We start from the raw sequence: 12,245 nt of genomic DNA on the forward strand, positions 1-12,245 counted from the left end.
CTATGTATTCCCTTTACGTCCGTTACGTAATAGAATTTAGCGTTCTAGTTTTGTATTTGTGTTTATGTAAATTTAAGTGTTACGTAATTTCTAGCCAATCGCATTGCTACTTTTTGTGACGTAGCATTGCGTTTGACGTGCGTCAACGTGGAACTTTCCAGATTGGTGTGAATGTTATTCCAGCAAAGGCGTGTTCATCTTCCGTTCTTGTTCCTGCGTCGTTTGACTGGTAAGCTGAAAAAAAATTTAGTTACTACATGAATATGAATGTATTATTTATTGTGTTTCTATTGTTATTAAATCTATCAATTTTTTAGATGTATTATTGAGTTTTTGCTATTCTGCCTTGTTTATTCGTTACCATATCTACTTATTATATAATATTTTACAGTTATTTACATATTGTGTCATGTATTTATTGCGCGTATGTAAATATTGAATTATGGTAATGGTATAATGATAAAATGTAATTATTTTATTGGATGCAGTGTTTATATGAACATGTCGAACTGTAAATGTCAGCTATCGATATGTTTTCTGTAATTCTTGCTGTAAGGCCAAATGATGGCTGTTGATATACTGTTTTTTGCTTGTTTTTGAATACGTTAATTTTATATAATAATTTTTTATTTACAGGTTTTGACTGTACCGTTCCTGTTTGACTCCGTCAAAGTGACTTACCGATTGTTTCTGTGAAATGTGAACGGTAAGGACGAAAAATATTTTTGGTAATTAATTAAGAAATGTTTGTGTTTCCGAAGTACTTCTGTGTCTCTTTTTTTATCTTTGGGTACTGATTGTGATCTTTCGTCACTTCAATGTGCTATTTTCGGCAACATACAGCTATTTTTCTGTTTAAATACTTTTTAACGTTTATGTTCTCTTTGTGTGTTGTTTGTCTGATCTCTACACTTCACTGAGTGAGCTGCTCCGATCGACAGGTAATTGCTTTATTTGATATTTTATTGAAAGAGTGGCTGTGAATGTTTTTCCTTTTGTGTGAATTTAATGTAATTATGAACATTGCAATAATTTCGTTGACACTTGGTTTGTGTCCGGCTCGTTTCTTCTTTGTGCCCTTTTTCATGCGATCACTGGCTCGTATTTATGTTATCTCTTCGGCATGCCTTGACTCATGTTTGCGCGTGTCGTTCTGGTATGCGGGTCCTGTAGTGTTGTTTCGCCGGAGGTCGCACCCAGTAAATTTGTTATTTCGCACCTGTCTCTTCTTTGGATCGTTGTTGGCCCGTATCTGGCTTGTGTCGCCGCTATGCATTGCCGTGTTTGTTGTGATGTTTTATTTTTATTGTAAACCTTATTATGTATGCACTGTCTATGTTATATTTGTGTGTTGTTTCTCTGATTTCTACACTTCACTGACTGAGCAGCTCCGATCGACAGGTAATTGCCTTTGTGGATTTTCACTTAAAAATATATTCATTTTCTTTAGTGTGCATTAAATGTAAATAAGAAATTTGCAATTATTTCTTTCGTGCTTGTGTCCGGCTCGTTTCTTCTTAGTGCCCTTTTTGATGCGATCACTGGCTCGTATTTAGGTTGTCTCTTCGGCATGCCTTGACTCATGTTTGCGCGTGTCGTTCTGGTATGCGGGTCCTGTAGTGTTGTTTCGCCTGAGTTTGCACCCAGTAAATTGTTTATTTCGCACCTGGCTCTTCTTTGGATCGTTGTTGGCCCGTATCTGGCTTGTGTCGCCGCTATGCATTGCCGTGTTTGTTGTGATGTTTTATTTTTATTGTAAACCTTATTATGTATGCACTGTCTATGTTCTCTTTGTGTGTTGTTTCTCTGATATCTACACTTCACTGACTGAGCTGCTCCGATCGACAGGTAATTGCCATTTTTTTATTTTTTTAAGAGTGCCTTTGTGGATTTTCACATAAAAATATAATCATTTTCTTTTATGTGCATTGAATCTTAATAAGAAATGTGCAATTATTTCTTTCGCACTTGTGCTTGTGTCCGGCTCGTTTCTTCTTAGTGCCCTTTTTCATGCGATCACTGGCTCGTATTTAGGTAGTCTCTTCGGCATGCATTGACTCATGTTTGCGCGTGTCGTTCTGGTATGCGGGTCCTGTAGTGTTGTTTCGCCTGAGGTCGCACCCAGTAAATTGTTTATTTCGCACCTGGCTCTTCTTTGGATCGTTGTTGGCCCGTATCTGGCTTGTGTCGTGGTATCCATTGGCTTAGTATGTATGCACTGCCTCTGTTCTTTTTTTGTGACGTTTGTCTGATTAGTAGACTTCACTGACTGAGCTGCTATGATCGAGCTTTCAATGCAAATTGTTGAAATGTAATGAAAGAGTTCTTTTGTGATTTTTTAATGTAAATTGTATACAGTCCCTTTGTGTGATAATGTAATTATGGACTTGGCTCACACTTTGCTTGTGTCCGTGTCGCCATGCATTGACTCATGTTTGCTTGTGTCGTCCTGGGATGCGGGTCATGTAGTGTAGTATCGGCGGATTGGGAGTATGCCTTGTGAAAGCGTGCATTGATAGCTGTTGTTGTGTGTGCCTGGTGAAAGCGTACATGTTCTGTTTGTGTGACGTTTGTCTGCTGAGTAATGCTGTTGTGGTGATGACAGGTGCTGTGGCGGTGATGAGTGTTGCTGTGTCGTTGTAGAGTGATATTGTGAGGTGGTGTGGAGTGATGCTGGTGTGTTGCCGAGTAATGTGAAAGCGTGCACTTACGGCCGGTGGTGTGTATGCCTGTTGAAAGAGTGCAGTAATGGCTGTTGGTGTGTGTGTATGCCTAGTGAAAGCGTGCAATGATGGCTGTTGGTGTGTGTGCCTGGTGAAAGCGTACATGTTCTGTTTGTGTGACATTTGTCTGCTGAGTAATGCTGTTGTGGTGCTGAGTGGTGCTGGTGTGGTGATAGTGCTGCTGTGTCGTTGTAGAGTGATATTGTGTTGTTGCTGAATGATGCTGTTGTGGTGGTGTGGAGGGATGCTGTTGTGTTGCCGAGTGATGTTCGTGTGGTGCTGAGTAATGCTGTTGTGGTAATGAGTGGTGCAGTGCTGGTGATGAGTGTTGCTGTGTTGGTGTTCACTGATTACCACCACAGCATAACTCAGCAGCACAATAGTAGCACTTCTCACAACAACTGCATCACTGAGCCGCACCAATGCAACACGCAGCGACACAACATTATCACTCAGCACCCCCACAGTACCATTGAACAACTACACAGCATCACTCTGCACCACCACAGCCGTATGTAGCACAACAACAGTTTCATTTATGCACACTACAGCAGTACTCATCAGCCGAAAAGCATGCTTTTATACCTGTAATTGTGTGTGTGTTATGTGGTGAAAGAGTGTACTTACGGCCGGTGGTGTGTATGCCTGTTGAAAGAGTGCAGTAATGGCTGTTGGTGTGTGTGTATGCCTAGTGAAAGCGTGCAATGATGGCTGTTGGTGTGTGTGCCTGGTGAAAGCGTACATGTTCTGTTTGTGTGACATTTGTCTGCTGAGTAATGCTGTTGTGGTGCTGGTGATAGTGCTGCTGTGTCGTTGTAGAGTGATATTGTGTTGTTGCTGAATGATGCTGTTGTGGTGGTGTGGAGTGATGCTGTTGTGTTGCCGAGTGATGTTCGTGTGGTGCTGAGTAATGCTGTTGAGGTGATGAGTGGTGCAGTGCTGGTGATGAGTGTTGCTGTGTTGGTGTTCATTGATTACCACCACAGCATAACTCAGCAGCACAATAGTAGCACTTCTCACAACAACTGCATCACTGAGCCCCACCAATGCAACATGCAGCGACACAACATTATCACTCAGCACACCCACAGAACCATTGAACAACTACACAGCATCACTCTGCACCACCACAGCCGTATGTAGCACAACAACAGTTTCATTTATGCACACTACTGCAGTACTCATCAGCCAAAAAGCATGCTTTTATACCTGTAATTGTGTGTGTGTTATGTTAAAATATGTGGTGAAAGAGTGCACTTACGGCCGGTGGTGTGTATGCCTGTTGAACGCGTGCAGTAATGGCTGTTGGTGTGTGTGTATGCCTAGTGAAAGCGTGCAATGATGGCTGTTGGTGTGTGTGCCTGGTGAAAGCGTACATGTTGTGTTTGTGTGACATTTGTCTGCTGCGTAATGCTGTTGTGGTGCTGAGTGGTGCTGGTGTGGTGATGAGTGGTGCTGTGTTGGTGTTAACTGATTACCACCACAGCATAACTCAGCACCCCAACAGTAGCACTTCTCACAACAACTGCATCACTGAGCCCCACCAATGCAACACGCAGCGACACAACATTATCACTCAGCACCCCCACAGTACAATTGAGCAACTACACACCATCACTTTGCACCACCACAGCCGTATGTAGCACAACAACAGTTTCATTTATGCACACTACTGCAGTACTCATCAGCCAAAAAGCATGCTTTTATACCTGTAATTGTGTGTGTGTTATGTTAAAATATGTTGTGAAAGCGTGCACCTACGGCCGGTGGTGGGTATGCCTAGTGAAAGCGTGCAATGAAGGCTGTTGCTGTGTGTGCCTCGTGAAAGCGTAGCTGCAACTGCTAATGTAATGTATCTTGTAGTGGTACATTTAATAAAAAATTTAAAAAAATATACCCACACCCAACGAAAATGACAATGCAAGTGGCTATATTCAAGTTAGTATATTTATTTTTTTTAAACACAAAAGAATATTTATTTATTGAACTTTGTACACATTTTTTTTTTCTTATTGTTCAGTTTAAAATTAAATCTTCAGACTTTTCTTTCACAATTTTAGTAATTTTGCCATTACAAAATATAACTTCCCATATTTGAGGGAAATAGTGAATTAGGGCTTCACCAATGTCATCCACCTCTTCGTCCAACATAAACCACTGTATAAGTGTTTTATTTTCTACGTCCATTGATTGGTAAATATCGGTGTTGGTTATTTTAGTTGTTATAGTGCTCCAATCTTCGTTTGTGCTTTCCACTCCATATATTTCAACATCAATAGTTTCTTGTGGTGGCGTTGTTACCTGTTGTAGTAAAGAAATACATAGTTAAATTTTTTTCAACCGAAATGTTACAGTGTGTGTTAGAGAGAGTTTTGTAGAGAGAGAGTGTTGTAGAGAGAGAGTGTTGTAGAGAGAGAGTGTTGTAGAGAGAGAGTGTTGTAGAGAGAGAATGTTATAGAGAGAGAGTGTTTTAGAGAGAGAGTGTTGTAGAGAGAGAGTGTTGTAGAGAGAGAGTGTTGTAGAGAGAGAATGTTGTAGAGAGAGAGTGTTGTAGAGAGAGAGTGTTGTAGAGAGAGAGTGTTGTACAGAGAGGGTGTTGTAGAGAGAGGGTGTTGTAGAGAGAGGGTTTTGTAGAGAGAGGGTGTTGTAGAGAGAGGGTGTTGTAGAGAGAGGCTGTTGTAGAGAGAGGCTGTTGTAGAGAGAGGCTGTTGTAGAGAGAGGCTGTTGTAGAGAGAGGCTGTTGTAGAGAGAGGCTGTTGTAGAGAGAGGATGTTGTAGAGAGAGGATGTTGTAGAGAGGCTGTTGTAGAGAGAGGCTGTTGTAGAGAGAGGCTGTTGTAGAGAGAGTGTTGTATAGAGAGTGTTGTAGAGGGAGCGTGTTGTAGAGAGAGAGTGTTGTAGAGAGAGGCTGTTGTAGAGAGAGAGTGTTGTAGAGAGAGAATGTTGTAGAGAGAGAGTGTTGTAGAGAGAGAGTGTTGTAGAGAGAGAGTGTTGTAGAGAGAGCGTGTTGTAGAGAGAGCGTGTTGTAGAGAGAGCGTGTTGTAGAGAGAGGCTGTTGTAGAGAGAGGCTGTTGTAGAGAGAGGCTGTTTTAGAGAGAGGCTGTTGTAGAGAGAGGCTGTTGTAGAGAGAGGCTGTTGTAGAGAGATAATGTGTGGGAGAGAGTTAGTGTCTTGAATAGTTAAACTGTGTATACTTGAAAGAGAGAGTGTGTGTGTGTGGAAGTGATAGAGTAAGGAGTGCGTGAGAGAGGGTGTGTTCCTTACTTTCAATTTGCTGTGCCTTGTCGTGTTCAATATTTTCTGTCCATTAAATTCATGTACTGTGACATGAGTCAACATCACATATTCTCCAATGTTTATTGAGAATAGAGTAGCTTCTCTCCATAATGTGACTTTGATGTCATCAGTGGAGTCTTTTAACGTAATACTTTTAATGTCTGTATTTTGTCCATTGATGAGCACCTGTTTACTTTCCTCTTCCTAAAAAAAAATATTATTGTTTAAAATTCAAAAGCACAGAAGTCAGACTTAATAATTGTTCAAGCATTGAAGACATAGTGATTAAGGTCTATTGCTATTTTCAAATTAACGGCCTTGTTCCCAACCATGTTAAAAAAATAAGAACTTTGATGTCTGAGTACAGCGCTCCTCTTTGATAACCTAACAAATTAACATTTCTAATAGCTGAGTATATTTAGCACACCTATTTCCACGCATTGTTAAATTTTAAGATTTGGATGCTGTACAGATCATTTATAATTGATAGAAAGCCTCTGAAACATAACAGCATATCTAATGTGTTACAGAGACTATACACAGAACAGCACACACTCAAAAATAAATAAGATCTAAGCACTAAATAGTGTACACACATACACACACACAGACACCAGCACACTGACAAAGCAAACATAAATATCAGCAATGGCACTGACAATACCACACACACTAACTGACAACAGAAGAAGCGAGACACACAGCACAAAAGACCTCTACTTACTTCTGAAATGGTCCCACACACTGTCATAAGAGTTCTCACAGATGCACCCTTTATTTCTTTAATTGGCGAAGCGGATGGTGCAGGAGGCTGCAAAATGTTTTCAGCTTCTTGAATTAGGGATTGAGTTAGAGACATTGCCGGAAATTTTGTAACTTTGCTTTGCTTTGTTATCAGAATTGTTTTGTTTTTAATGATAAAATTGCGTATTAGTAGCCCACAGTTGTATTGTGTCTGCTGATATAAACTTTCTTGGTAACACGTTGCTTTAATTGTACCAGTTTTATCTGCTAGAGCCAAATGAAATAGAACTTTATTTTCTTGTTTGGCGTTCTTGTAATTAGTTTTACTTGAGCACTTGATCACATTAACTCTGATGGGTTTTTCATAAGGTTTGTTGTCATTGGAGGTAATGTTATTGATTTCTTCAATAGTCATCATCTGAAATAGAAATAAATGTTATAAACAGTGTTAAATAGAAATCCATAGTGCTTTATGATCACTGTAATAGCATTCTAAAGTTCCATAATTTTGAAGTATGTAATTGGTATATATATGATCTAAGATAGATTGGTAGTCTGTTGTGTAAGTGTCTATAAATTGTAAACATTGCAATTTTGTCTCAAAGAATCCAATCAGTTTTTGAGTTTGTGAATTGCTTTGAGAGACATCCACATTGAAATCTCCCATAATGATGAATTTGTGTTCTGGGTAAAAATTAGTGATAATGGTAATATATTCCAAAAGATCAGTAATATTTTTCTGTGGTGGTTTGTAGACTATAATAATAAGGTAATCTGTCGAATTAATCTGTAATGTAAAATGTAAAATGTCTATCCCTTGGTGTGTTTCATAAATAGGTAATATACAAAGATCTTTCTTGTAGTACAGTGACTTTTCTATTTGGGCATGATATAAATGCTTATATTCTTGCCTTGCTTTTTGACCCACAGTAATATTGTCAAATGATACCCAAACTATAAATGGTGTCTTGTTAATAATTTCAACAAATTGTACTATACCAGTTGCGCCATTAGTTAAACCATCATTTACATCCACATTGCAAGTTAAATCATAACGGAGCTGTAAAGCAATGTGTAATGTATGTGCAAGTCCCATAGTTTTCGTTGGATCCTTAGGCAATTGGTTAAGTATAGTTTTTTTTACATTTTCTGATACATCTGAACTCACAGTATCGTTAGCTACTGTAATATACACTGGATATTCCTTGCTATGTTTATCCAAAACAAGTCTGTTAATTTCATTTACTTCAACATTAGTAGACATAATATATGGGATTGTTTCTAATAGACTCTCATCAGGTTGCATTTCTCTTTGCTTAATTAGTAGAATATCTTCTTTAGTATGCTTTCCTTCTCTTAATCTGTTTAGTAGTTCTGCAAATTGGAAATCTTCTTTTTGACGCATAATCTTAGTTAATTCAAATAGTTTAAAATGTTCTTTCCATAAGTTCAAACTTAAAGGACCATACAAATTATTAGAGTCCTGAAAAATGTATCTGTCACAAACAGGTTTCAATTGGTAAAAGTCACCAATAGCTATAATAGAAATTCCTCCAAATGGTTCATTTGAACATTTTATTTTTTGTAGTCTGTTATGTATAAAATTGAACATATTTTGACCCACCATAGAAATGTCATCTATAATAAGAACTTTAACATGCATCATTTTCATTTGCAGAGAAGTTCTATTTTCATGACTTAGTGGTTTATAATTTAAACTTTGTGAGACAGGTATTTTAAAAGTACTATGCAATGTTTGTCCATGAATAATATGTGCTGCTTTGCCTGTTGGAGCAGTAAGTAGGACATGTATATTATCTGGATTTTCACCTGCCTTTGTATTATAGTAGCGTAGTAATGTTTGATGTAGTGCAGTTATTAGAAAGCTTTTACCAACACCAGCCCCTCCAGTGCAAAAAGTATAGCATGGAGTACTTTCAGTTTTTAACAAATACAAGTGATGGTAAACAAAATTTAGTTGTTGACTAGTTAAGTTGTGCATTATATTTAGGTATTTATCATCAGGTAGAATGGAGTTAGTTAAGCTTTGTTCTTCAGTTATTGTTCTAATTCCTAAATCTAATGACACATCATATATATGATGATTTTCTTTATTGTTCCCTTCATCACATACATTGACTGTTTGTGGTGATAGAGGAGGGGATATAAGATTTTCATTACACTCTTCATTCGTAATGTTCCTAACATCCCCGTGATTATGGTTATATATTTTAACTTGTGAATCAATAACATTTCTAACTTGTAGATATCTTTTGTAGTAAGTGTCATTGTTTACGATAATTTTATGTTCTTCTCTCCATGGATAGTGCAACATTAATAGTTCTCTATAATATTCTTCAGGCTCCTTGTCTTTGTTAAATCTGCATTAGCGTATAATTTTCCTCCGTTTCCGCTTCCTTAAACAATACTTGCTATTTATATTCTGCATTCCTACATCCTCTTCAGTACATTCTATTTCAATTTCTTCCTCATCTGAGCTGAAAAAGTTTGTTTCAGCAAGTAAATCTTCAGAATCATTTATTTCTCTGGTATACTTTTTTTGGATGGCAGAGTTAAAATTTGAAGCATAATCCGCTAAAGTACACATTTCTAATTTTTTGGGCCTCTTGCAGTACTTCGCAATAATATTTTCACATTGAATGTCAGTTGAATTTTCTGGCAACGAATTAATACTTTCCATATCGCGCATTAAATAAGTTCTTTTTTCGGGACGGCTAGTATTAATAAAAACAAATGCCCGTGAACTTTTGCGTAATGGGATCTGAAGAATGAGATATGCTGCTTCTTGAGCACTTATTTCTGTGCAGTTGAGGAATTTGTTCGCTATGTGTTTAAGTTGGTCTTTGACATTACTATTGTTTTTCACTTCTTTAGCAGCTTGTGCAATAAGTTTGCTAATTCCTCTTTGCGATTTGCTGATATATGAAATAATATAGACCGCACAAGCATAAGCATCTAGTATAAACTGCAAGTCTATGTTTGCTCGCCAAGCTTTCAAAATTGTACTATTGTAGTTATTAATAAAGCATTCATCTGGTGTTCTTTTCAAAAAAATGGTAGGCTTTTCTAAACTAGTTTGTATAGAAGTTATATATTCTTCATTATCCATCTTAATAACACCTAAAAAATCAACAAAAGAAAGTGTGCAAAAAGTTGCAGTATTCATTGCTTCATGGATACGTTTAATATTATCTTTCCATTGCCTATCTGTCCCTTCAAGTGTCAATGGCTCTAATATGAGAGTATTTGACATAGGATATTTGGGGTATTGATATTTACATGTTCTTTTATCTTTTCTACGGCAATTTTTAGTGTGGCCATGCCTTTGTAAATTTATTAAAGGCTGTAAAATAGTGTCATCTGACTTATTACATTGAATATATTGCTCAATAAAAGCATTGACATCCTCCAATGGTGACACACCATAGACGGGTGCATTTTTTACCCATAGTAATGCATGTATATGTGGAGAACCTCTCTGTTGGAATTCGACTCTGTAAAAGTAGTCAACTATTTCACCAATTGGATTTGTCCCGTTCATCAAAACACAATTAAACAATTGCCTCACTTGATAGTCAAACTGTCTAGCACATGTAATAGGATCTTCTTGTATTAATCGACATTTTGTTTCCCAAGACATGTTATTGAATTCCTCTTCTGTGCATTCATTTAAGTTTTTAACTCTCAATAATATATTGATTAAATGGTGCCATTTTGTTTCAGCAGCAGATAAAGTTAAAAAAAACGTTGGGATTCCAAGTTGTCTTATCATCGCAAATAGATCTCGTTTACAACTTTCCCAATATGGAGGTGAACTCCGTATAGTTTTCAAAACTTTATAACCTTCATTAAACTGGAACAAATGTTCTAGATTATATTTAATGTCTTTAGCAGTAATATTTTTACCATCTGTATATTTTTTCTGTATAGAAATATTAATTTTTCCTTGAATTTGCTTAATATGTAATTTTTTAAGTTTAAAGTAAACATTAGTCATATTTTTTGCTACTCTTCTATCATGACTTCTTAATTCCCATTGACAAATTGTACTATAATGTACCGGTATATGTCTTTCTTTATTGTTTGGCCTTCGTTCACCACAATAAATGGTAGGAAAAGCCAAAAATTCAGAATCTTTATCCTCATATAAACCTCTTGGTGTATTATATTCAGCTGAAGCTAAACTTAATACATTGACACTATTACTGGTAATTGTTTCATTATTTAACATAGTATCTAAATTGCCTGCTTCCATGTTGTCAGATGTATCTGAAGAATAGCTTGTCTCAGAATTATCAGTTTCATTGTAGATTTCTGGAGGTATATACTCCCATTCGGGGTTAATTGTCACACCATATTCATTAAACATGACACTATTGGTTGCTAGCCATGTAGCTGCCTTTTTAACGGTGTTTGGTCGAATATTTTCATAATGCGTGTGCGATTTATACATTAATTTTCTTTTTAATTTTACTGGGATGGTCATTGCATCATTCATTTGCCTTGGTAAAATGGTAACAGTTGTCATTACATCTGCAGGTACATTAACTACAGCACCTGATAATGATTTTTGAAATCCACGTGGTAAACTACGAATTTGTAAAAAAGGTATCCGAGGAGAAACTAATCTTTCTTCTAAATCGTATAATTCTAATTCAATTGGTACATTTGGAAATGCCATGCCATTTAGAACGGAACATGGTGGTATTTTATCTTTTCTGATGTAAGCATAGCAAGTCATACAAATTAAATTTGTTTTCTTGCTACTAATGTCACACCTTTTAAAAATTTCAGTTTCACAAACGGTGCGAGTATTTTTAATTGTTTGTTTATGCCACAACTGGTTGCAAATAGTACAAACATACTCTGGCCCATGCAAGATTTCACGATGGAATTTATTAATAATTAAATGGATTTGTTTATTTGCTTTCCGTTTTTGTACCAGCATTAACCTTACAGTTGGTCTGTTTTTTTCAACAGAGAGATAAACGGTTAAGGGGGGGTCCGAGGGGAAAAAAATTATTATAGACCTACTGGTACCTAGTCCCCCAACTAGACACTATAACACACGGAAGGTACAGAAGGTCTCAGAAATACAGAGGGAGAGAGAAGAAAATAGCAAATCTCTCTATTGGGACCTAATAGTGTCCTCTTTACATGCCCAGAATACACAGTTAATCTGGAAACAGCCAAGAAAACAAAAACAAGAGAAGATACACAAGGAGAGGAAAAAGATACCCATCAGCCCACTCATAAGTGGAATCTCGTCATCTGGGTATATGTTGGTAAATGGTGTCCTCTAGGGTCTGCCTTGGAAACAATCCATAGGACTGCCTAGTGATGGACCCAGAACATTTCACCAACAGATGACAGTATATGAGCGGGAGGGGTTGAGGTTGCAGTGCTCAAAGAAAAGGAAGAAGAAAAGGAAAATAATCCAAGTGATTCTAAAAATACCTACGATGATGTCATGAAATACTTT

Source organism: Lissotriton helveticus, chromosome 5_1 (assembly GCF_964261635.1).
Source record: "Lissotriton helveticus chromosome 5_1, aLisHel1.1, whole genome shotgun sequence".
Lineage (NCBI taxonomy): Eukaryota > Metazoa > Chordata > Amphibia > Caudata > Salamandridae > Lissotriton > Lissotriton helveticus.